Genomic DNA, 23796 nt, shown 5'->3' on the forward strand with positions numbered 1-23796 from the left:
CGAGGACTTCCCAGGGAGGTCACCCATCCTAGCTCTACCATCGCGCCAGAACGCTTAACTTCATGGTTCTGATTGGGCGAGAGCATTGCTATAATGATCATGGGCCATTAGGCTGAACCAACAAAGACCTCGGCCCATACCCACGCACCACTACTTGTCATGGGTCGTTAGGATGGTCCAGCATGGGCCGATGCCTTTGTTGGTTCAGCCTAATGGCCCATGATCGTTACAAAAAAAGCGCTTTTTTTTGTAATGATCATGGGCCATTAAGCTGAACCAACAAAGGCCTCGGCCCATACCCACACACCACTACAGTTCATGGGTCGTTAGGATTGTCCAGCATGGGCCTTGGCCCATGCCAATGCACCGTCACTCATAGAATATCTCATCCCTGGTAAGTGGTTTCTTTCGCCTTCCCCAACACTTGAACCCAGGACCTCCAGGCTTATGTACCTAGATTCCTAAGTGTTGGTACCAGTTGAGAATTTAGTCTTTTTATATTATTTTAGCCCTTATGAACCACGACTCAACCCCCGTGAACCATTTTTCAATTTTCCCAAGTTTTAAAAACCCTAATGAACCAAAATCTTCGACCCCGAGCCATCTCTTGATTTTCACGAGTTACCCCCGAACCATGTTGATCCAAAACTTGACGACCATCCTAAAGTACGCTACTGGGCCCAAAGATCCCATGGAAAACAGCCCAAACCAAAAAACAAGCTCCATACTCCTCTACCATAAGATGGCCGAGAAATCCTTGTTGGACAAGGACTCTTGATCAAGCTTCCCTGCATCTACCAACGAACCCAGCCACTGAACCAACCTGTTGTGCACCCGCTAAGGACCCTAAGGACTCGACCTGACCCAGCCCAAGCCCCCTGGACCATGCCCACCAGCCTGCAACAAGCCCAGAACCCTGCACGCAATTCCCCTTGATTCTCCGGTGGGAGTCATAGCCTGCTAGGACTCCTTCCCAGCCCTTGAGCGCGAGTCCTAGCATGGCTAGGACTCTATCCCTAACTCACCCACGACCTTGGCTAACCCCTGGAACCAGCCAAGCAAGCCCTAGCCCCTGCAACAATAAAACCTAACCCCTTTGCTCCATGACAGCAAGTTGCTGCACAGCTTGTGTTCTATTGCATGTGTGGTGTTAAGGTGATTATCTAGGACTCTAAATCCCGCGTAAAATCATGCCTTAACATAACCTATATCATGGCAGCCCGTATATACATGTAAACGACAAAAGTTTGAATCAAAATCATGCTTGGAATTTCATGGATTGCATAAAAACGAAAATAATTCAAAGTGTCACTTGTTTCCCAAAATTTTCATGCATAAAAATATAATATGATGTGATGATAGTTTGAAGGGAAGAATAGGTGTGCCTATGCGTAATTTATGCACGAAAAACCGTTGACGATGACGAAGAACGGAGCAAGAACCTTGGCTAAGACTTTCCCTTGGCAATGCTCGAAAGTTTGCCTCGATTTTTAAGCATGTGTGTGCCGTGTAATCTAGGTACTTTCAGAAGAGTGGCCGTGTCCTTTTTAAAGAATCGTAGGGTTATGGGAAAGGTTTACATATTATATACTTAATTAAACACTAACAAGGCTTTAGGCCTAATAAGCCCCTAATTAAGCCTAATTAGTCTATATTATAATTAATTAAAATATTAGTAATGTTTTGGTAAAAATAGTTTGGGAATTAAATAGCCGGATTGCCAAAAAGTTCGTATTTTTTTATTGAAAAACCCACACGGATAAAATTTACGTTCCGGCATATAAAATAAACATGCAAGTATCGAAATTTAAGGGACCAAAATGCAATATTTCGAAAGATTTGGGACCTAAGGGCAATTTACGAACGTTTAAGGGCTGAATCAGAATTTTCGAAATAATATAAGGATTTATTTGTTGTCCATCGCCGCCCGCGCCACACGCACTTGAGGGATATAAGAATAAACATCTCACTCAATGTCGGATGCGATCATACCAGCACTAATGCACCGGATACCATCAGAACTCCGAAGTTAAGTGGCTTGGGCCAGAGCAGTACTAGGATGGGTGACCCCCTGGAATGTCCTTGTGATGCATCCCTTTTTGTGTTTTTCTATTTTTGATTACTTGTTGACAGACGATTTTCGGCTCAAATCATCTGAATTTCGATCGGGACCAGATAAAACATGTGAAATCAACGTAGCTCGGGCACTGCCGGATTTGGACAAAATTGTAGCCTAATTTGATTGTAAACGGGCAAACGAACGAGACTCATTACTCCGCAATGATCTGGCGAGATTTTAGCCGAATTCCTTCTTTAAGACCCTCTAATTTGCGATTTTCCGCTTCTGTTAAGCTTCCGTTTCCTCGAGAAATCCGCTTAGGAAGTCCGAAATTCGATTCCATTCCATTTTATCGTATCCCAGGCATAATAATAGCTTTACATTCGCTATTTTCTTCTTCTTATTTTTTTTTCTATTTTCTGGGAACATTTAGCGATTTTTGTTGTCGTGAGCCGGTTCTGTGCGGAAGGATATGACGCAGACTACTCCGGAGACGGTTAAATCATTAAAAATAATTATTTCGACTGTTTTTTCCAATATTTACATAAACGGTCGCGACACGAGGACTTCTCAGGGAGGTCACCCATCCTAGCTCTGCCATCGCGCCAGAACGCTTAACTTCATGGTTCTGATTGGGCGAGAGTAGTGCCGCTTGTTGTCCATCGCCGCCCGCTCCACACGTACTCGAGGTATATAATAATAAACATCCCAATCAATGTCGGGTGCGATCATACCAGCACTAATGCACCGGATCCCATCAGAACTCCGGAGTTAAACGTGCTTGGGCGAGAGCAGTACTAGGATGGGTGACCCGACTCCCTGGGAAGTCCTTGTGTTGCACCCCTTTTCTTGTTTTTCTATTTTTGATTACTTGTTGACAGATGATTTTCGGCTCAAATCATCTGAATCTCGATCGACACCAGATAAGACATGTGAAATCAATGTAGCTCGGGCTCTGCCGGATTTGAACAAAATTGTAGGCTAATTTGATTGTAAACGGGCAAACGAACGAGACTCATTACTCCGCAATGAGCTGGCGAGATTTTAGACGAATTCCTTCTTTAAGACCCTTTAATTTGCGATTTTCCGCTTCTGTTAAGCTTCCGTTTCCTCGAGAAATCCGTTTAGCAAGTTCTAAATTCGATTTCTGTTCCATTTTATCGTATTCCAGGCATAATAATAGCTTACATTCGCTATTTTCTTCATCTTATTTTTTTTTCAATTTTCTGGGAACATTTAGCGATTTTTGTTGTTGTGAGCCGGTTTTGTGCGGAAGGGTATGACGCAGATTACTCCGGAGATGGTTAACTCATTAAAAACAATTATTTCAACAGTTTTAGCGATAATTTATGTAAAAGATCACGACACGAGGACATTTCAGGGAGGTCACCCATCCTAGCTCTGGCATCGCGCCAGAACGCTTAACTTCATGGTTATGATAGGGCGAGAGCAGTGCCGCGTGTTGTCCATCGCCGCCCACTCCACACGTACTCGAGGGATATAAGAATAAACATCCCACGCAATGTAGGGTGCGATCATACCAGCACTAATGCACCGGATCCCATCAGAACTCCGAAGTTAAGCGTGCTTGGGCGAGAGCAGTACTAGGATGGGTGACCCACTGGAAAGTCCTCGTGTTGCACCCTTTTCTTGTTTTACTATTTTTGATTACTCTTGTTGACAGACGATTTTCGGCTCAAATCATCTGAATCTTGATCGGCACCAGATAAGACATGTGAAATCAACGTAGCTCGGGCTCTGCCGGATTTGGACAAAATTGTAGCCTAATTTGATTGTAAATGGGCAAACGAACGAGACTCATTACTCCGCAATGAGCTGGCGAGATTTTAGCCGAATTCCTTCTTTAAGAACCTCTAATTTGCGATTTTCCTCTTCTGTTAAGCTTCCGTTTCCTCGAGAAATCCATTTAGGAAGTCCGAAATTCGATTTTGATTCCATTTTATCGTATCCGAGGCATAATAATAGCATTACATTCGCTATTTTCTTCTTCTTATTTTTTTTTTCAATTTTCTGGGAACATTTAGCGATTTTTGTTGTCGTGAGCCGGTTCTGTGCGGAAGGGTATGACGCAGATTACTCCGGAAATGGTTTACTCATTAAAAACAATTATTTTTACTGTTTTAGCTATAATTTACGTAAACGTTCGCGACACGAGAACTTTCCAGGGAGGTCACCCATCCTAGCTCTATCATCTCGCCAGAACGCTTAACTTCATGGTTCTGATTGGGCGAGAGCAGTGCCGCGTGTTGTCCATTGCCGCCCGCGCCACACATACTCGAGGGATATAAGAATAAACATCCCACTCAATGTCGGGTGCGATCATACCAGAACTAATGCACCGGATCCCATCAGAACTCCAAGTTAAGCGTGCTTGGGGGAGAGCAGTACTAGGATGGGTGACCCCCTAGGCAGTCCTCGTGTTGCACCCCTTTTCGTGTTTTTCTATTTTTGATTACTTGTTGACAGACGATTTTCGGCTCAAATCATCTGAATCTGGATCAGGACCAGATAAGACATGTGAAATCAACGTAGCTCGGGCACTGCCGGATTGGGACAAAATTGTAGGCTAATTCGATTGTAAACGGGCAAACGAACGAGTCTCATTACTCCGCAATGAGTTGGAGAGATTTTAGCTGAATTCCTTCTCTAAGACCCTCTAATTTGCGATTTTCCGCTTCGGTTAAGCTTCCGTTTCCTCGAGAAATCTTTTTAGGAATTCCGAAATTCGATTCCGGTTCCATTTTATCGTATCCCAGGCATAATAATAGCTTTACATTCGCTACTTTTTTTCTTCTTAATTTTTTTCTATTTTCTGGGAACATTTAGCGATTTTTGTTGTCGTGACCCGGTTTTGTGCGGAAGGTTATGACGCAGATTACTCCGGAGATGGTTAACTCATTAAAAACAATTATTTCAACAGTTTTAGCGATAATTTATGTAAACGGTCACGACATGAGGACTTTCCAGGGAGGTCACCCATCCTAGCTCTGCCATCGCGCCAGAACGCTTAACTTCATGGTTCTGATTGGGCGAGAGCAGTGCCGCGTGTTGTCCATCGCCCCTCGATGGGTGACCCCCTGGGAAGTCCTCGTGATGCACCCATTTTCTTTTTTTTCTATTTTTGATTACTTGTTGAAAGACGATTTTGGGCTCAAATCATCTGAATCACGATCGGGACCAGATAAGACATGTGAAATCAACGTAGCTCGGGCACTGCCGGATTTTGGACAAAATTGTAGCCTAATTTGATTGTAAACGGGCAAACGAACGAGACTCATTACTCCGCAATGAGCTGGAGAGATTTTTGCCGAATTCCTTCTCTAAGACCCTCTAATTTGCGAATTTCCGCTTCTGTTAAGCTCCCGTTTCCTCGATAAATCCGTTTAGAAAGTCCGAAATTCGATTCTGGTTTCATTTTATCGTATCTCAGGCATATAATAGCTTTACATTCGCTATTTTCTTCTTCTTATTTTTTTTCTATTTTATGTGAACATTTAGCGATTTTTGTTGTTGTGAGCCGGTTCTGTGCGGAAGGGTATGACGCAGATTACTCCGGAGAAGGTTGACTATTTAAAAACAATTATTTCGACTATTTTAGCTATAATTTAAGTAAACGGTCGCGACACGAGGGTTTCCCAGGGAGGTCACCCATCCTAGCTCTGCCATCGCGCCAGAACGCTTAACTTCATGGTTCTGATTGGGCGAGAGCAGTGCCGCGTGTTGTCCATCAGCCGCCCGCTCCACACGTACTCGAGGGATATAAGAATAAACATCCCACACAATGTCGGGTGCGATCATACCAGCACTAATGCACCGGATCCCATCAGAACTCCGAAATTAAGCGTGCTAGGATGGGTGACCGCCTTGGAAGTCCTCGTGTTGCACCCCTTTTCGTGTTTTTCTATTTTTGATTACTTGTTGACAGATGATTTTCGGCTCAAATAATCTGTATCACGATCGGGACCAGATAAGACATGTGAAATCAACGTAGCTCGGGCACTGCCGGATTTGGACAAAATTGAAGCCTAATTTGATTGTAAACGGGAAAACGAACGAGACTCATTACTCCGCAAGGAGCTGGCGAGATTTTAGCCGAATTCCTTCTCTAAGACCCTCTAATTTGCGATTTTCCGCTTCTGTTAAGCTTCCATTTCCTCGAGAAATCCGCTTAGCAAGTTCTAAATACGATTTCTGTTCCATTTTATCGTATTAGAGGCATAATAATAGCTTTACATTTGCTATTTTTTCTTCTCAATTTTTTTTTCTATTTTCTTGGAACATTTAGCGATTTTTGTTGTCTTGAGCAGTTTCTGTGCGGAAGGGTATGACGCATATTACTCCGGAGACGGTTGACTCATTAAAAACAATTATTTTGACTGTTTTATCTATAATTTACGTAAACGGTCGCGACACGAGGATTTCCCAGGGAGGTCACCCATCCTAGCCCTGCCATCGCGCCAGAACGCTTAACTTCATGGTTCTGATTGGGCGAGAGCAGTGCCGCGTGTTGTACATCGCCGCCTGCTCCACACGTACTCGAGGGATATAAGAATAAACATCCCACTCAATGTCGGGTGCGATCATACCAGCACTAATGCACCGGATCCCACCAGAACTCCGAAGTTAAGCGTGCTTGGGCGAGAGCAGTACTAGAATGGGTGACCCCCTTGGAAGTCCTCGTGTTGCACCCCTTTTCGTGTTTTTCTATTTTTGATTACTTGTTGACAGATGATTTTCGGCTCAAATCATCTGAATCACGATCGGGACCAGATAAGACATGTGAAATCAACGTAGCTCGGGCATTGCCGGATTTTGACAAAATTGTGGGCTAATTTGATTGTAAACGGGCAAACGAACGAGACTCATTACTCAGCAATGAGCTGGCGAGATTTTAGCCGAATTCTTTCTCTAAGACCCTCTAATTTGCGATTTTCCGCTTCTGTTAAGCTTCTGTTTCCTCGAGAAATCCGCTTAGGAAGTCCGAAATTCGATTCCGGTTCCATTTTATCGTATTCCAGGCATAATAATAGCTTTACATTCGCTATTTTCTTCTTCTAATTTTTTTTCTATTTTCTGAGAACATTTAGCGATTTTTGTTGTCTTGAGCAGGATCTGTGCGGAAGGGTGACGCATATTACTCCGGAGACGGTTAACTCATTAAAAAAATTATTTCGACAGTTTTATCCATAATTTACGTAAACGGTCGCGACACAAGGACTTCCCAGGGAGGTCACCCATCCAAGCTCTGGCATCGCACCAGAACGCTTAACTTCATGGTTCTGATTGGGCGAGAACAGTGTCGCGTGTTGTCCATCGCCTCCCGCTCCACACGTACTCGAGGGATATAAGAATAAACATCCCACTCAATGTCGGGTGTGATCATACCAGCACTAATGCATCGGATCCCATCAGAACTCCGAAGTTAAGCGTGCTTGGGCGAGAGCAGTACTAGGGTGGGCGACCCCCTTGGAAGTCCTCGTGTTGTATCCTTTTCGTGTTTTTCTATTTTTGATTACTTGTAGACAGATGATTTTCGGCTCAAATCATCTGAATCACGATCGGGACCAGATAAGACATGTGAAATCAATGTAGCTCGGGCACTGCCGGATTTGGACAAAATTGAAGGCTAATTTGATTGTAAACGGGCAAAAGGATGAGACTCATTACTACGCAATGAGCTGACAAGATTTTAGCCGAATTCCTTCTCTAAGACCCTCTAATTTGCGATTTAACGCTTCTGTTAAGCTTCCGTTTTCTCGAGAAATCCGCTTAGGAAGTCAGAAATTCGATTCCGGTCCCATTTTATCGTATCCCAGGCATAATAATAGCTTTACATTCGCTACTTTCTTCTTCTTATTTTTTTTTCTATTTTCTGGGAACATTTAGCGATTTTTGCTGTCGTGAGCCGGTTCTGTGCGGAAGGTTATGATGCAGATTACTCCGGAGACGGTTAACTCATTAAAAACAATTATTTCGACTGTTTCAGATATAATTTACGTAAACGGTCGCGACACGAGGACTTTCCAGGGATGTCACCCATCCTAGCTCTGCCATCGCGCCAGAACGCTTAACTTCATGGTTCTGATTGGGACGAGAGCAGTGCCGCGTGTTGTCCATCACCGCCCGCGCCACACGTACTCGAGGGATATAAGGATAAAAATCCCACTTAACGTCGGGAGCGATCATACCAGCACTACTGCACCGGATCCCATCAGAACTCCGAAGTTAAGCATGCTTGGGCGAGTGCAATACTAGGATGGGTGACCCCCTGGGAAGTCCTCGTATTACACCTTTTTTCGTGTTTTTCTATTTTTGATTAATTTGTAATAGGCGATTTTTGGCTAAAATCTTCTGAATCTCGATCGGACCAGATATGATATGTGGAATCAACGTAGCCCGGGCACTGCCGGATTTGGACAAAATTGTAGCCTAATTTGATTGTAAACGGGCAAACGAACGTTACTCATTACTCCGCAATAAGCTGGCGAGATTTTAGCCGAATTCCTTCTCTAAGACCCTCTAATTTGCGATTTTCCGCTTCTGTTAAGTTTCCGTTTCCTCGAGAAATCCGGTTAGGAAGTTCGAAATTCGATTCCAGTTCGCCAGAACGCTTAACTTCATGGTTCTGATTGGGCGAGAGCAGTGCCGCGTGTTGTCCATCGCCGCACGCTCCACACGTACTCGAGGGATATAAGAATAAACATCTCACTAAATGTCGGGTGCGATCATACCAGCACTAATGCACCGGATCCCATCGGAACTCCGAGGTTAAGCGTGCTTGGGCGATAGCAGTACTAGGACGGGTGACCCCCTTGGAAGTCCTCGTGTTGCACCCCTTTTCGTGTTTTTCTATTTTTGATTACTTGTTGACAGACGATTTTCGGCTCAAATCATCTGAATCACGATCGGGACCAGATAAGACATGTGAAATCAACGTAGCTCGGGCACTGCCGGATTCTGAAAAATTGTAGCCTAATTTGATTGTAAACGAGCAAACGAACGAGACTCATTACTCCGCAATGAGCTGGCGAGATTTTAGCCGAATTCTTTCTCTAAGACACTCTAATTTGCGATTTTCCGCTTCTATTAAGCTTCTGTTTTCTCGAGAAATCCGTTTAGAAAGTTCGAAATTCGATTCCGGTTCCATTTTATCGTATCCCAGGCATAATAATAGCTTTACATTCGCTCTTTTCTTCTTCTTATTTTTTTTTCTATTTTCTGGGAACATTTAGCGATTTTTGTTGTCGTGAGCCGGTTCTATCCGGAAGTGTATGAAGCAGATTACTCCGGAGACGGTTGACTCATTAAAAACAATTATTTCGACTGTTTTAGCTATAATTTACGTAAACGGTCGCGACACGAGGACTTCCCAGGGAGGTCATTCATCCTAGCTCTGCCATCGCGCCAGAACGCTTAACTTCATGGTTCTGATTGGGCGAGAGCAGTGCCGCGTGTTGTCCATCGCCGCCTGCTCCACACGTACTCGAAGGGTATAAGAATAAACATCCCACTCAATGTCGGGTGCGATCATACCAGAACTAATGCACCGGATCCCATCGAACTCCGAAGTTAAGCGTGCTTGGGCGATAGCAGTATTAGGATGGGTGACCCCCTTGGAAGTCCTCGTGTTGCATCCCTTTTCGTGTTTTTCTATTTTTGGTTACATGTTGACAGACGATTTTCGGCTCAAATCATCTGAATCACGATCGGGACCAGATAAGACATGTGAAATCAACGTAGCTCGGGCACTGCCAGATTTGGACAAAATTGTAGGCTAATTTGATTGTAAACGTGCAAACGAACGAGACTCATTACTGCGCAATGAGGCGGCGAGATTTTATCCGAATTCCTTTTCTAAGACCCTGTAATTTGCGATTTACCGCTTCTGTTTCCTCGAGAAATCCACTTAGGAAGTTTGAAATTCGATTCTGGTTCCATTTTATCGTATCTCAGGCATAATAATAGCTTTACATTCGATATTTTCTTCTTCCCATTTTTTTTCTATTTTTTGGGAATATTTAGCGATTTTTGTTGTCATGAGCCGGTTCTGTGCGGAAGGGTATGACGCAGATTACTCCGGAGACGGTTAACTCATTAAAAACAATTATTTCGACTGTTTTATCCATAATTTCCTTAAACGGTCGCGACACGAGGACATCTCAAGGAGGTCACCCATCCTAGCTCTGCCATCGCGCCAGAACGCTTAACTTCATAGTTCTGATTGGGCGAGAGCAGTGCCGCGTGTTGTCCATCGCCGCCCGCTCCACACGTACTCGAGGGCATATAAGAATAAACATCCCACTCAATGTCGGCAGCGATCATACCAGCACTAATGCACCGGATCCCATCAGAACTCCGAAGTTAAGCGTGCTTGGGCGAGACCAGTACTAGAAGGGGCGACTCCCTGGGAAGTCCTCGTGTTGCACCTCTTTTCGTGTTTTTCTATTTTTGATTATTTGTTGACAGACGATTTTCGGCTCAAATCATCTGAATCTCGATCGGGACCAGATAAGACATGTGAAACCAACGTAGCTCGGGCACTGACGGATTTGGACAAATTCCTTCTTTAAGACCCTCTAATTTCGATTTACCGCTTCTCTTAAGCTTCCGTTTCCTCGAAAAAATCCACTTAGGAAGTTTGAAATTCGATTCCAGTTTCTTTTTATCATATCCCAGGCATAATAATAGCTTTAGATTCGCTATTTTCTTCTTCTTAATTTTTTTCTATTTTTTGGGAACATTTATCGATTTATGTTGTTGTGAGCCGGTTCTGTGCGGAAGGGTATGACGCAGATTACTCCGGAGACGGTTAAATCATTAAAAATAATTATTTCGACTGTTTTTTCCAATATTTACTTAAACGGTCGCGACACGAGGACTTCTCAGGGAGGTCACCCATCCTAGCTCTGCCATCGCGCCAGAACGCTTAACTTCATGGTTCTGATTGGGCGAGAGCAGTGCCGCGTTTTGTCCATCGCCGCCCGCTCCACACGTACTCGTGGGATATAAGAATAAACATCCTAATCAATATCGTGTGCGATCAAAACAGCACTAATGCATCGGATCCCATCAGAACTCCGAAGTTAAGCTTGCTTGGGCGAGAGCAGTACTAGGATGGGTGACCCCCTGGGAAGTCCTCGTGTTGCACCCCTTTTCGTGTTTTTCTATTTTTGATTACTTGTTGACAGACGATTTTCGACTCAAATCATCTGAATCTCGATGGGGATCAGATAAGACATGTGAAATCAGCGTAGCTCGGGTACTGCCGGATTTGGACTAAATTGTAGGCTAATTTGATTGTAAACGGGCAAACGGACGAGACTTATTACTCCGCAAAGTCTTGGCAAGATTTTAGCTAAATTCCTTCTCTAAGTCCCTCTAATTTGCGATTTAACGCTTCTGTTAAGGTTCCGTTTACTCGAGAAATCCGCTTAGATAGTTCGAAATTCGATTCCGGTTCCATTTTATCGTATCCCAGGCATAATAATAGCTTTACATTCGTTATTTCCTTCTTCTTATTTTTTTTCTATTTTCTGGGAACATTTATCGATTTTTGTTGTCGTGAGCCGGTTCTGTGCGGAAGGGTATGACGCAGATTACTCCGGAGACGGTTAACTCATTAAAAACAATTATTTCGACTGTTTTATCCATAATTTACGTAAACGGTCGCGACACGAGGTCTTCCCAGGGAGGTCAGCCATCCTACCTCTGCCATCGCGCCAGAACGCTTAACTTCATGGTTATGATTGGGCGAGAGCAGTGCCGCGTTTTGTCCATCGCCGCCCACTCCACAAGTACTCGAGGGATATAAGAATAAACATCCCACGCAATGTCGGGTGCGATCATACCAGCACTAATGCACCGGATCCCATCAGAACTCCGAAGTTAAGCGTGCTTGGGCGAGAGCAGTACTAGGATGGGTGACCCATTGGAAAGTCCTCGTGTTGCACCCTTTTCGTGTTTTTCTATTTTTGATTACTTGTTGACAGACGATTTTCGGCTCAAATCATCTGAATCTCGATCGAGACCAGATAAGAAATGTGAAATGAAAGTAGCTCGGGCACTGCTGGATTTGGACAAAATTGTAGGCTAATTTGATTGTAAACGAGCAAACGGACGAGACTCATTACTACGCAATGAGCTGACGAGATTTTAGCAGAATTCCTTCTCTAAGACCCTCTAATTTGCGATTTAACGCTTCTGTTAAGCTTTCGTTTCCTCGAGAAATCCGCTTAGGAAGTTCGAAATTCGTTCCCGGTTCCATTTTATCGTAACCCAGGCATAATAATAGCTTTACATTCGTTATTTCCTTCTTCTTATTTTTTTTTTCTATTTTCTGCGAACATTTATCGATTTTTGTTGTCGTGAGCCGGTTCTGTGCGGAAGGGTATGACGCAGATTACTCCGGAGACGGTTAACTCATTAAAAACAATTATATCGACTGTTTTATCCATAATTTACGTAAACAATCGCGACACGAGGTCTTCCCAGGGAGGTCACCCATCCTAGCTCTGCCATTGCGCCAGAACGCTTAACTTCAGGTTATGATTGGGCGAGAGCAGTGCCGCGTGTTGTCCATCGCCGCCCGCTCCACACGTACTCGAGGGATATAAGAATAAACATCCCACTCAATGTCGGGTGCGATCATACCAGCACTAATGCACCGGATCCCATCAGAATTCCGAAGTTAAGCGTGCTTGGCGAGAGCAGTACTAGGATGGGTGACCCCTGGGAAGTCCTCGTGTTGCACCCCTTTTCGTGTTTTTCTATTTTTGATTACTTGTTGACAGACGATTTTCGGCTCAAATCATCTGATTCTCGATCGGGACCATATAAGACATGTGAAATGAAAGTAGCTCGGGCACTGCCGGATTTGGACAAAATTGTAGGCTAATTTGATTATAAACGGGCAAACGGACGAGAATCATTGCTACGCAATGAGCTGACGAGATTTTAGCCGAATTCCTTCTCTAAGACACTCTAATTTGCGATATACCGCTTCTGTTAAGCTTTCGTTTCCTCGAGAAATCCGCGTAGGAAGTTCGAAATTCGATTCCGGTTCCATTTTATCGTATCCCAGGCATAATAATAGCTTTACATTCGTTATTTTTTTCTTCTTATTTTTTTTTCTATTTTCTGGGAACATTTATCGATTTTTGTTGTCGTGAGCCGGTTCTGTGCGGAAGGGTATGACGCAGATTACTCCGGAGACTGTTAACTCATTAAAAACAATTATTTCGACTGTTTTATCCATAATTTACGTAAACGGTCGCGACACGAGGTCTTCCCAGGGAGGTCACCCATCCTACCTCTGCCATCGCGCCAGAACACTTAACTTCATGGTTATGATTGGGCGAGAGCAGTGCCGCGTGTTGTCCATCGCCGCCCGCTCCACACGTACTCGAGAGATATAAGAATAAACATCCCACTCAATATCGGGTGCGATCATACCAGCACTATTGCACCGGATCCCATCAGAACTCCGAAGTTAAGTGTGCTTGGGCGAGAGCAGGACTAGGATGGGTGCCTATGAAAAGTCCTCGTGTTGCACCCTTTTTCGTGTTTTTCTATTTTTGATTACTTGTTGACAGACGATTTTCGGCTCAAATCATCTGAATCTCGATCGGGACCATATAAGACATGTGAAATGAAAGTAGCTCGGGCACTGCTGGATTTGGACAAAATTGTAGGCTAATTTGATTGTAAACGGGCAAACGGACGAGACTCATTACTACGCAATAAGCTGACGAGATTTTAGCCGAATACCTTCTTTAAGACCCTCTAATTTGCGATTTACCGCTTCTATTAAGTTTTCGTTTCCTCGAGAAATCCGCTTAGGAAGTTCGAAATTCGATTCCGGTTCCATTTTATCGTATCCCAGGCATAATAATAGCTTTACATTCGTTATTTCTTTCTTCTTATTTTTTTTCTTTTTTCTGGGAACATTTATCGATTTTTGTTGTCGTGAGCCGGTTATGTGCGGAAGGGTATGACGCAGATTACTCCGGAGACGGTTAACTCATTAAAAAAAATTATTTCGACTTTTTTATCCATAATTTACGTAAACGGTCGCGACACGAGGTCTTTCCAGGGTGGTCACCCATCCTAGCTCTGCCATCTCGCCAGAACGCTTAACTTCATGGTTATGATTGGGCGAGAGCAGTGCCGCGTGTTGTCAATCGCCGCCCGCTCCACACGTACTCGAGGGATATAAGAATAAACATCCCACTCAATATCGTGTGCGATCATACCAGCACTAATGCAACGGATCCCATCAGAACTCCGAAGTTAAGCGTGCTTTGGCGAGAGCAGTACTAGGATGGATGACCCCCTGGGAAGTCCTCGTGTTGCCCCCCTTTTCGTGTTTTTTCTATTTTTGATTACTTGTTGACAGACGATTTTCGGCTCAAATCATCTGAATCTCGATCGGGACAATATAAGACATGTGAAATGAAAGTAGCTCGGGCAATGCCGGATTTGGACAAAATTGTAGGCTAATTTGATTGTAAACGGGCAAACGGACGAGACTCATTCCTACGCAATGAGCTGACGAGATTTTAGCCGAATTCCTTCTCTAAGACCGTCTAATTTGCGATTTAACGCTTCTGTTAAGCTTTCGTTTCCTCGAGAAATCCGCTTAGGAAGTTCGAAATTCGATTTCGGTTCCATTTTATCGTATCCCAGGCTTAATAATAGCTTTACATTCGTTATTTCCTTCTTCTTATTTTTTTTCTATTTTCTGGGAACATTTATCGATTTTTGTTGTCGTGAGCCGGTTCTGTGCGGAAGGGTATGATGCAGATTACTTCGGAGACGGTTAACTAATTAAAAACAATTATTTCGACTGTTTTATCCATAATTTACGTAAACGATCGCGACACGAGGTCTTCCCAGGGAGGTCACCCATCCTACCTCTGCCATCGCGCCAGAACGCTTAACTTCGTGGTTATGATTGGGCGAGAGCAGTGCCGCGTGTTGTCCATCGCCGCCCGCTCTACACGTACTCGAGGGATATAAGAATAAACATCCCACTCAATGTCGGGTGCGATCATACCAGCACTAATGCACCGGATCCCATCAGAACTCCGAAGTTAAGCGTGCTTGGGCGTGAGTACTACTAGGATGGGTGACCTCCTGGGTAGTCCTCGTGTTGCACCCTTTTTCGTGTTTTTCTATTTTTGATTACTTGTTGACGGACGATTTTCGGCTCAAATCATCAGAATCTCGATCGGGACCAGATAAGACATGTGAAATGAAAGTAGCTCGGGCACTGCCGGATTTGGACAAAATTGTAGGCTAATTTGATTGTAAACGGGCAAACGAATGAGACTCAATACTACGCAATGAGCTGACGAGATTTTAGCCGAATTCCTTCTCTAAAACCCTCTAATTTGCGATTTAAAGCTTCTGTTAAGCTTTCGTTTCCTCCAGAAATCCGCTTAGGAAGTTCGAAATTCGATTCCGGTTCCATTTTATCGTATCCCAGGCATAATAATAGCTTTACATTCGTTATTTCCTTCTTCTTATTTTTTTTTCTATTTTCTGGGAACATTTATCGATTTTTGTTGTCGTGAGCCGGTTCTGTGCGGAAGGGTATGACGCAGATTACTCCGGAGACGGTAACTAATTAAAAACAATTATTTCGACTGTTTTATCCATAATTTACGTAAACCATCGCGACACGAGGTCTTCCCAGGGAGGTCACCCATCCTACCTCTGCCATCGCGCCAGAACGCTTAACTTCATGGTTATGATTGGGCGAGAGCAGTGCCGCGTGTTGTCAATCGCCGCCCGCTCCACACGTACTCGAGGGATATAAAAATAAACATCCCACTCAATGTCGGGTGCGATCATACCAGCACTAATGCACCAGATCCCATCAGAACTTAGAAGTTAAGCGTGCTTGGCGAGAGCAGTACTAGGATGGGTGACCTCCTGGGAAGTCCTCGTGTTGCACCCTTTTTCGTGTTTTTCTATTTTTGATTACTTGTTGACAGACGATTTTCGGCTCAAATCATCTGAATCTCGATCGGGACCAGATAAGACATGTGAAATGAAAGTAGCTCGGGCACTGCCGGATTTGGACAAAATTGTAGGCTAATTTGATTGTAAACGGGCAAACGGACGAGACTCATTACTACGCAATGAGCTGACGAGATTTTAGCCGAATTCCTTCTCTAAGACCCTCTAATTTGCGATTTAACGCTTCTGTTAAGCTTTCGTTTCCTCGAGAAATCCGCTTAGGAAGTTCGAAATTCGATTCCGGTTCCATTTTATCGTATCCCAGGCATAATAATAGCTTTACATTCGTTATTTCCTTCTTCTTATTTTTTTTTCTATTTTCTGGGAACATTTATCGATTTTTGTTGTCGTGAGCCGGTTCTGTGCGGAAGGGTATGACGCAGATTACTCCGGAGACGGTTAACTAATTAAAAACAATTATTTCGACTGTTTTATCCATAATTTACGTAAACGATCGCGACACGAGGTCTTCCCAGGGAGGTCACCCATCCTAGCTCTGCCATCGCGCCAGAACGCTTAACTTCATGGTTATGATTGGGCGAGAGCAGTGCCGCGTGTTGTCCATCGCCGCCCGCTCCACACGTACTCGAGGGATATAAGAATAAACATCCACTCAATGTCGGGTGCGATCATACCAGCACTAATGCACCGGATCCCATCAGAACTCCGAAGTTAAGCGTGCTTGGGCGAGAGCAGTACTAGGATGGGTGACCCCCTGGGAAGTCCTCGTGTTGCACCCTTTTTCGTGTTTTTCTATTTTTGATTACTTGTTGACAGACGATTTTCGGCTCAAATCATCTGAATCTCGATCGGGACCAGATAAGACATGTGAAATGAAAGTAGCTCGGGCACTGCCGGATTTGGACAAAATTGTAGGCTAATTTGATTGTAAACGGGCAAACGGACAAGACTCATTACTACGCAATGAGCTGACGAGATTTTAGCCGAATTACTTCTCTAAAACCCTCTAATTTGCGATTTAACGCTTCTGTTAAGCTTTCGTTTCATCATGAAATCCGCTCAGGAAGTTTGAAATTCGATTCCGGTTCCATTTTATCGTATCCCAGGCATAATAATAGCTTTGCATTCGTTATTTCCTTCTTCTTATTTTTTTTTCTATTTTCTGGGAACATTTATCGATTTTTGTTGTCGTGAGCCGGTTCTGTGCGGAAGGGTATGACGCAGATTACTCCGGAGACGGTAACTAATTAAAAACAATTATTTCGACTGTTTTATCCATAATTTACGTAAACCATCGCGACACGAGGTCTTCCCAGGGAGGTCACCCATCCTACCTCTGCCATCGCGCCAGAACGCTTAACTTCATGGTTATGATTGGGCGAGAGCAGTGCCGCGTGTTGTCAATCGCCGCCCGCTCCACACGTACTCGAGGGATATAAAAATAAACATCCCACTCAATGTCGGGTGCGATCATACCAGCACTAATGCACCGGATCCCATCAGAACTTAGAAGTTAAGCGTGCTTGGCCGAGAGCAGTACTAGGATGGGTGACCTCCTGGGAAGTCCTCGTGTTGCACCCCTTTTCGTGTTTTTCTATTTTTGATTACTTGTTGACAGACGATTTTCGGCTCAAATCATCTGAATCTCGATCGGGACCAGATAAGACATGTGAAATGAAAGTAGCTCGGGCACTGCCGGATTTGGACAAAATTGTAGGCTAATTTGATTGTAAACGGGCAAACGAATGAGACTCATTACTACGCAATGAGCTGACGAGATTTTAGCCGAATTCCTTCTCTAAGACCCTCTAATTTGCGATTTAAAGCTTCTGTTAAGCTTTCGTTTCCTCGAGAAATCCGCTTAGAAAGTTCGAAATTCGATTCCGGTTCCATTTTATCGTATCCCAGGCATAATAATAGCTTTGCATTCGTTATTTCCTTCTTCTTATTTTTTTTTCTATTTTCTGGGAACATTTATCGATTTTTGTTGTCGTGAGCCGGTTCTGTGCGGAAGGGTATGACGCAGATTACTCCGGAGACGGTTAACTCATTAAAAACAATTATTTCGACTGTTTTATCCATAATTTACGTAAACGGTCGCGACACGAGGTCTTCCCAGGGAGGTCACCCATCCTAGCTCTGCCATCGCGCCAGAACGCTTAACTTCATGGTTATGATTGGGCGAGAGCAGTGCCGCGTGTTGTCCATCGCCGCCCGCTCCACACGTACTCGAGGGATATAAGAATAAACATCCCACTCAATGCCGGGTGCGATCATACCAGCACTAATGCACCGGATCCCATCAGAACTCCGAAGTTAAGCGTGCTTGGCGATAGCAGTACTAGGATGGGTGACCTCCTGTGAAGTCCTCGTGTTGCACCCTTTTTCGTGTTTTTCTATTTTTGATTACTTGTTGACAGACGATTTTCGGCTCAAATCATCTGAATCTCGATCGGGACCAGATAAGACATGTGAAATGAAAGTAGCCCGGGCACTGCCGTATTTAGACAAAATTGTAGGCTAATTTGATTGTAAACGGGCAAACGGACGAGACTCATTACTACGCAATGAGCTGACGAGATTTTAGCCGAATTCCTTCTCTAAGACCCTCTAATTTGCGATTTACCGCTTCTGTTAAGCTTTCGTTTCCTCGAGAAATCCGCTTAGGAAGTTCGAAATTCGATTCCGGTTCCATTTTATCGTATCCCAGGCATAATAATAGCTTTACATTCGTTATTTCCTTCTTCTTATTTTTTTTTCTATTTTCTGGGAACATTTATCGATTTTTGTTGTCGTGAGCCGGTTCTGTGCGGAAGGGTATGACGCAGATTACTCCGGAGACGGTTAACTCATTAAAAACAATTATTTCGACTGTTTTATCCATAATTTACGTAAACGGTCGCGACACGAGGTCTTCCCAGGGAGGTCACCCATCCTAGCTCTGCCATCGCGCCAGAACGCTTAACTTCATGGTTATGATTGGGCGAGAGCAGTGCCGCGTGTTGTCCATCGCCGCCCGCTCCACACGTACTCGAGGGATATAAGAATAAACATCCCACTCAATGTCGGGTGCGATCATACCAGCACTAATGCACCGGATCCCATCAGAACTCCGAAGTTAAGCGTGCTTGGCGAGAGCAGTACTAGGATGGGTGACCCCTGGGAAGTCCTCGTGTTGCACCCTTTTTCGTGTTTTTCTATTTTTGATTACTTGTTGACAGACGATTTTCGGCTCAAATCATCTGAATCTCGATCGGGACCAGATAAGACATGTGAAATGAAAGTAGCTCGGGCACTGCCGGATTTGGACAAAATTGTAGGCTAATTTGATTGTAAACGGGCAAACGGACGAGACTCATTACTACGCAATGAGCTGACGAGATTTTAGCCGAATTCCTTCTCTAAGACCCTCTAATTTGCGATTTACCGCTTCTGTTAAGCTTTCGTTTCCTCGAGAAATCCGCTTAGGAAGTTCGAAATTCGATTCCGGTTCCATTTTATCGTATCCCAGGCATAATAATAGCTTTACATTCGTTATTTCCTTCTTCTTATTTTTTTTCTATTTTCTGGGAACATTTATCGATTTTTGTTGTCGTGAGCCGGTTCTGTGCGGAAGGGTATGACGCAGATTACTCCGGAGACGGTTAACTCATTAAAAACAATTATTTCGACTGTTTTATCCATAATTTACGTAAACGATCGCGACACGAGGTCTTCCCAGGGAGGTCACCCATCCTAGCCTCTGCCATCGCGCCAGAACGCTTAACTTCGTGGTTATGATTGGGCGAGAGCAGTGCCGCGTGTTGTCCATCGCCGCCCGCTCCACACGTACTCGAGGGATATAAGAATAAACATCCCACTCAATGTCGGGTGCGATCATACCAGCACTAATGCACCGGATCCCATCAGAACTCCGAAGTTAAGCGTGCTTGGGCGAGAGCAGTACTAGGATGGGTGACCCCCTGGGAAGTCCTCGTGTTGCACCCTTTTTCGTGTTTTTCTATTTTTGATTACTTGTTGACAGACGATTTTCGGCTCAAATCATCTGAATCTCGATCGGGACCAGATAAGACATGTGAAATGAAAGTAGCTCGGGCACTGCCGGATTTGGACAAAATTGTAGGCTAATTTGATTGTAAACGGGCAAACGGACGAGACTCATTACTACGCAATGAGCTGACGAGATTTTAGCCGAATTCCTTCTCTAAGACCCTCTAATTTGCGATTTACCGCTTCTGTTAAGCTTTCGTTTCCTCGAGAAATCCGCTTAGGAAGTTCGAAATTCGATTCCGGTTCCATTTTATCGTATCCCAGGCATAATAATAGCTTTACATTCGTTATTTCCTTCTTCTTATTTTTTTTTCTATTTTCTGGGAACATTTATCGATTTTTGTTGTCGTGAGCCGGTTCTGTGCGGAAGGGTATGACGCAGATTACTCCGGAGACGGTTAACTCATTAAAAACAATTATTTCGACTGTTTTATCCATAATTTACGTAAACGGTCGCGACACGAGGTCTTCCCAGGGAGGTCACCCATCCTAGCTCTGCCATCGCGCCAGAACGCTTAACTTCATGGTTATGATTGGGCGAGAGCAGTGCCGCGTGTTGTCCATCGCCGCCCGCTCCACACGTACTCGAGGGATATAAGAATAAACATCCCACTCAATGTCGAGTGCGATCATACCAGCACTAATGCACCGGATCCCATCAGAACTCCGAAGTTAAGCGTGCTTGGGCGAGAGCAGTACTAGGATGGGTGATCTCCCTGGGAAGTCCTCGTGTTGCACCCTTTTTCGTGTTTTTCTATTTTTGATTACTTGTTGACAGACGATTTTCGGCTCAAATCATCTGAATCTCGATCGGGACCAGATAAGACATGTGAAATGAAAGTAGCTCGGGCACTGCCGGATTTGGACAAAATTGTAGGCTAATTTGATTGTAAACGGGCAAACGGACGAGACTCATTACTACGCAATGAGCTGACGAGATTTTAGCCGAATTCCTTCTCTAAGACCCTCTAATTTGCGATTTACCGCTTCTGTTAAGCTTTCGTTTCCTCGAGAAATCCGCTTAGGAAGTTCGAAATTCGATTCCGGTTCCATTTTATCGTATCCCAGGCATAATAATAGCTTTACATTCGTTATTTCCTTCTTCTTATTTTTTTTTCTATTTTCTGGGAACATTTATCGATTTTTGTTGTCGTGAGCCGGTTCTGTGCGGAAGGGTATGACGCAGATTACTCCGGAGACGGTTAACTAATTAAAAACAATTATTTCGACTGTTTTATCCATAATTTACGTAAACGGATCGCGACACGAGGTCTTCCCAGGGAGGTCACCCATCCTACCTCTGCCATCGCGCCAGAACGCTTAACTTCGTGGTTATGATTGGGCGAGAGCAGTGCCGCGTGTTGTCCATCGCCGCCCGCTCCACACGTACTCGAGGGATATAAGAATAAACATCCCACTCAATGTCGGGTGCGATCATACTAGCACTAATGCACCGGATCCCATCAGAACTCCGAAGTTAAGCGTGCTTGGGCGAGAGCAGTACTAGGATGGGTGACCCCCTGGGAAGTCCTCGTGTTGCACCCTTTTTCGTGTTTTTCTATTTTTGATTACTTGTTGACAGACGATTTTCGGCTCAAATCATCTGAATCTCGATCGGGACCAGATAAGACATGTGAAATGAAAGTAGCTCGGGCACTGCCGGATTTGGACAAAATTGTAGGCTAATTTGATTGTAAACGGGCAAACGGACGAGACTCATTACTACGCAATGAGCTGACGAGATTTTAGCCGAATTCCTTCTCTAAGACCCTCTAATTTGCGATTTACCGCTTCTGTTAAGCTTTCGTTTCCTCGAGAAATCCGCTTAGGAAGTTCGAAATTCGATTCCGGTTCCATTTTATCGTATCCCAGGCATAATAATAGCTTTACATTCGTTATTTCCTTCTTCTTATTTTTTTTTCTATTTTCTGGGAACATTTATCGATTTTTGTTGTCGTGAGCCGGTTCTGTGCGGAAGGGTATGACGCAGATTACTCCGGAGACGGTTAACTCATTAAAAACAATTATTTCGACTGTTTTATTCATAATTTACGTAAACGGTCGCGACACGAGGTCTTCCCAGGGAGGTCACCCATCCTAGCTCTGCCATCGCGCCAGAACGCTTAACTTCCTGGTTATGATTGGGCGAGAGCAGTGCCGCGTGTTGTCCATCGCCGCCCGCTCCACACGTACACGAGGGATATAAGAATAAACATCCCACTCAATGTCGGGTGCGATCATACCAGCACTAATGCACCGGATCCCATCAGAACTCCGAAGTTAAGCGTGCTTGGGCGAGAGCAGTACTAGGATGGGTGACCCCCTGGGAAGTCCTCGTGTTGCACCCTTTTTCGTGTTTTTCTATTTTTGATTACTTGTTGACAGACGATTTTCGGCTCAAATCATCTGAATCTCGATCGGGACCAGATAAGACATGTGAAATGAAAGTAGCTCGGGCACTGCCGGATTTGGACAAAATTGTAGGCTAATTTGATTGTAAACGGGCAAACGGACGAGACTCATTACTACGCAATGAGCTGACGAGATTTTAGCCGAATTCCTTCTCTAAGACCCTCTAATTTGCGATTTACCGCTTCTGTTAAGCTTTCGTTTCCTCGAGAAATCCGCTTAGGAAGTTCGAAATTCGATTCCGGTTCCATTTTATCGTATCCCAGGCATAATAATAGCTTTACATTCGTTATTTCCTTCTTCTTATTTTTTTTTCTATTTTCTGGGAACATTTATCGATTTTTGTTGTCGTGAGCCGGTTCTGTGCGGAAGGGTATGACGCAGATTACTCCGGAGACGGTTAACTCATTAAAAACAATTATTTCGACTGTTTTATCCATAATTTACGTAAACGATCGCGACACGAGGTCTTCCCAGGGAGGTCACCCATCCTAGCTCTGCCATCGCGCCAGAACGCTTAACTTCTGGTTATGATTGGGCGAGAGCAGTGCCGCGTGTTGTCCATCGCCGCCCGCTCCACACGTACCGAGGGATATAAGAATAAACATCCCACTCAATGTCGGGTGCGATCATACCAGCACTAATGCACCGGATCCCATCAGAACTCCGAAGTTAAGCGTGCTTGGGCGAGAGCAGTACTAGGATGGGTGACCCCCTGGGAAGTCCTCGTGTTGCACCCTTTTTCGTGTTTTTTCTATTTTTGATTACTTGTTGACAGACGATTTTCGGCTCAAATCATCTGAATCTCGATCGGGACCAGATAAGACATGTGAAATGAAAGTAGCTCGGGCACTGCCGGATTTGGACAAAATTGTAGGCTAATTTGATTGTAAACGGGCAAACGGACGAGACTCATTACTACGCAATGAGCTGACGAGATTTTAGCCGAATTCCTTCTCTAAGACCCTCTAATTTGCGATTTACCGCTTCTGTAAGCTTTCGTTTCCTCGAGAAATCCGCTTAGGAAGTTCGAAATTCGATTCGGTTCCATTTATCGTATCCAGGCATATAATAGCTTTACATTCGTTATTCCTTCTTCTTATTTTTTTTTCTATTTTCTGGGAACATTATCGATTTTTGTTGTCGTGAGCCGGTTCTGTGCGGAAGGGTATGACGCAGATTACTCCGGAGACGGTTAACTCATTAAAAACAATTATTTCGACTGTTTTATCCATAATTTACGTAACACGCGCGACACGAGGTCTTCCAGGGAG

At 44.2% G+C, this 23796-nt stretch overlaps 23 non-coding genes and 3 pseudogenes across 23 annotated transcripts; all 26 read left to right on the forward strand.

The window, feature by feature from the left end:
- Window positions 1-1978: 1978 nt before the first annotated feature.
- Window positions 1979-2096, forward strand: LOC142512067 (5S ribosomal RNA; annotated as a pseudogene).
- A 683-nt stretch (window positions 2097-2779) lies between these two features.
- LOC142507223 (5S ribosomal RNA) lies at window positions 2780-2903 on the forward strand. Its single transcript, XR_012805484.1, has one exon. It is a non-coding gene; the product is annotated as a 5S ribosomal RNA (ribosomal RNA).
- A 683-nt stretch (window positions 2904-3586) lies between these two features.
- On the forward strand, window positions 3587-3705 carry LOC142513236 (5S ribosomal RNA). Its single transcript, XR_012809194.1, has one exon. It is a non-coding gene; the product is annotated as a 5S ribosomal RNA (ribosomal RNA).
- Window positions 3706-4391: 686 nt separating this feature from the next.
- On the forward strand, window positions 4392-4509 carry LOC142510662 (5S ribosomal RNA; annotated as a pseudogene).
- Window positions 4510-6652: 2143 nt separating this feature from the next.
- Window positions 6653-6771, forward strand: LOC142513673 (5S ribosomal RNA). The gene has a single exon (XR_012809607.1). It is a non-coding gene; the product is annotated as a 5S ribosomal RNA (ribosomal RNA).
- A 680-nt stretch (window positions 6772-7451) lies between these two features.
- On the forward strand, window positions 7452-7570 carry LOC142516319 (5S ribosomal RNA). The gene has a single exon (XR_012812120.1). It is a non-coding gene; the product is annotated as a 5S ribosomal RNA (ribosomal RNA).
- Window positions 7571-8254: 684 nt separating this feature from the next.
- On the forward strand, window positions 8255-8373 carry LOC142507555 (5S ribosomal RNA). The gene has a single exon (XR_012805810.1). It is a non-coding gene; the product is annotated as a 5S ribosomal RNA (ribosomal RNA).
- Window positions 8374-8797: 424 nt separating this feature from the next.
- On the forward strand, window positions 8798-8916 carry LOC142517449 (5S ribosomal RNA). The gene has a single exon (XR_012813194.1). It is a non-coding gene; the product is annotated as a 5S ribosomal RNA (ribosomal RNA).
- Window positions 8917-9599: 683 nt separating this feature from the next.
- LOC142509031 (5S ribosomal RNA) lies at window positions 9600-9717 on the forward strand. The gene has a single exon (XR_012807222.1). It is a non-coding gene; the product is annotated as a 5S ribosomal RNA (ribosomal RNA).
- A 673-nt stretch (window positions 9718-10390) lies between these two features.
- LOC142507516 (5S ribosomal RNA) lies at window positions 10391-10509 on the forward strand. Its single transcript, XR_012805772.1, has one exon. It is a non-coding gene; the product is annotated as a 5S ribosomal RNA (ribosomal RNA).
- A 603-nt stretch (window positions 10510-11112) lies between these two features.
- LOC142506722 (5S ribosomal RNA) lies at window positions 11113-11231 on the forward strand. Its single transcript, XR_012805004.1, has one exon. It is a non-coding gene; the product is annotated as a 5S ribosomal RNA (ribosomal RNA).
- A 683-nt stretch (window positions 11232-11914) lies between these two features.
- Window positions 11915-12033, forward strand: LOC142513408 (5S ribosomal RNA). Its single transcript, XR_012809356.1, has one exon. It is a non-coding gene; the product is annotated as a 5S ribosomal RNA (ribosomal RNA).
- Window positions 12034-12716: 683 nt separating this feature from the next.
- On the forward strand, window positions 12717-12833 carry LOC142506581 (5S ribosomal RNA). The gene has a single exon (XR_012804870.1). It is a non-coding gene; the product is annotated as a 5S ribosomal RNA (ribosomal RNA).
- A 684-nt stretch (window positions 12834-13517) lies between these two features.
- Window positions 13518-13634, forward strand: LOC142510835 (5S ribosomal RNA; annotated as a pseudogene).
- A 683-nt stretch (window positions 13635-14317) lies between these two features.
- On the forward strand, window positions 14318-14436 carry LOC142506602 (5S ribosomal RNA). Its single transcript, XR_012804889.1, has one exon. It is a non-coding gene; the product is annotated as a 5S ribosomal RNA (ribosomal RNA).
- Window positions 14437-15120: 684 nt separating this feature from the next.
- Window positions 15121-15239, forward strand: LOC142513267 (5S ribosomal RNA). Its single transcript, XR_012809223.1, has one exon. It is a non-coding gene; the product is annotated as a 5S ribosomal RNA (ribosomal RNA).
- Window positions 15240-15922: 683 nt separating this feature from the next.
- Window positions 15923-16040, forward strand: LOC142506341 (5S ribosomal RNA). Its single transcript, XR_012804635.1, has one exon. It is a non-coding gene; the product is annotated as a 5S ribosomal RNA (ribosomal RNA).
- A 683-nt stretch (window positions 16041-16723) lies between these two features.
- LOC142514658 (5S ribosomal RNA) lies at window positions 16724-16842 on the forward strand. The gene has a single exon (XR_012810543.1). It is a non-coding gene; the product is annotated as a 5S ribosomal RNA (ribosomal RNA).
- A 683-nt stretch (window positions 16843-17525) lies between these two features.
- Window positions 17526-17644, forward strand: LOC142515121 (5S ribosomal RNA). Its single transcript, XR_012810981.1, has one exon. It is a non-coding gene; the product is annotated as a 5S ribosomal RNA (ribosomal RNA).
- Window positions 17645-18328: 684 nt separating this feature from the next.
- On the forward strand, window positions 18329-18446 carry LOC142517364 (5S ribosomal RNA). The gene has a single exon (XR_012813113.1). It is a non-coding gene; the product is annotated as a 5S ribosomal RNA (ribosomal RNA).
- A 684-nt stretch (window positions 18447-19130) lies between these two features.
- On the forward strand, window positions 19131-19247 carry LOC142516347 (5S ribosomal RNA). The gene has a single exon (XR_012812147.1). It is a non-coding gene; the product is annotated as a 5S ribosomal RNA (ribosomal RNA).
- A 684-nt stretch (window positions 19248-19931) lies between these two features.
- LOC142514670 (5S ribosomal RNA) lies at window positions 19932-20050 on the forward strand. The gene has a single exon (XR_012810554.1). It is a non-coding gene; the product is annotated as a 5S ribosomal RNA (ribosomal RNA).
- A 684-nt stretch (window positions 20051-20734) lies between these two features.
- LOC142514889 (5S ribosomal RNA) lies at window positions 20735-20854 on the forward strand. Its single transcript, XR_012810764.1, has one exon. It is a non-coding gene; the product is annotated as a 5S ribosomal RNA (ribosomal RNA).
- Window positions 20855-21539: 685 nt separating this feature from the next.
- On the forward strand, window positions 21540-21658 carry LOC142508330 (5S ribosomal RNA). Its single transcript, XR_012806549.1, has one exon. It is a non-coding gene; the product is annotated as a 5S ribosomal RNA (ribosomal RNA).
- A 684-nt stretch (window positions 21659-22342) lies between these two features.
- On the forward strand, window positions 22343-22461 carry LOC142514682 (5S ribosomal RNA). Its single transcript, XR_012810565.1, has one exon. It is a non-coding gene; the product is annotated as a 5S ribosomal RNA (ribosomal RNA).
- A 682-nt stretch (window positions 22462-23143) lies between these two features.
- On the forward strand, window positions 23144-23262 carry LOC142514693 (5S ribosomal RNA). Its single transcript, XR_012810576.1, has one exon. It is a non-coding gene; the product is annotated as a 5S ribosomal RNA (ribosomal RNA).
- The last annotated feature ends 534 nt before the right edge of the window (window positions 23263-23796 follow it).

The sequence above is a fragment of the Primulina tabacum genome, chromosome 10 (genome assembly GCF_025594145.1).
Source record: "Primulina tabacum isolate GXHZ01 chromosome 10, ASM2559414v2, whole genome shotgun sequence".
NCBI lineage: Eukaryota > Viridiplantae > Streptophyta > Magnoliopsida > Lamiales > Gesneriaceae > Primulina > Primulina tabacum.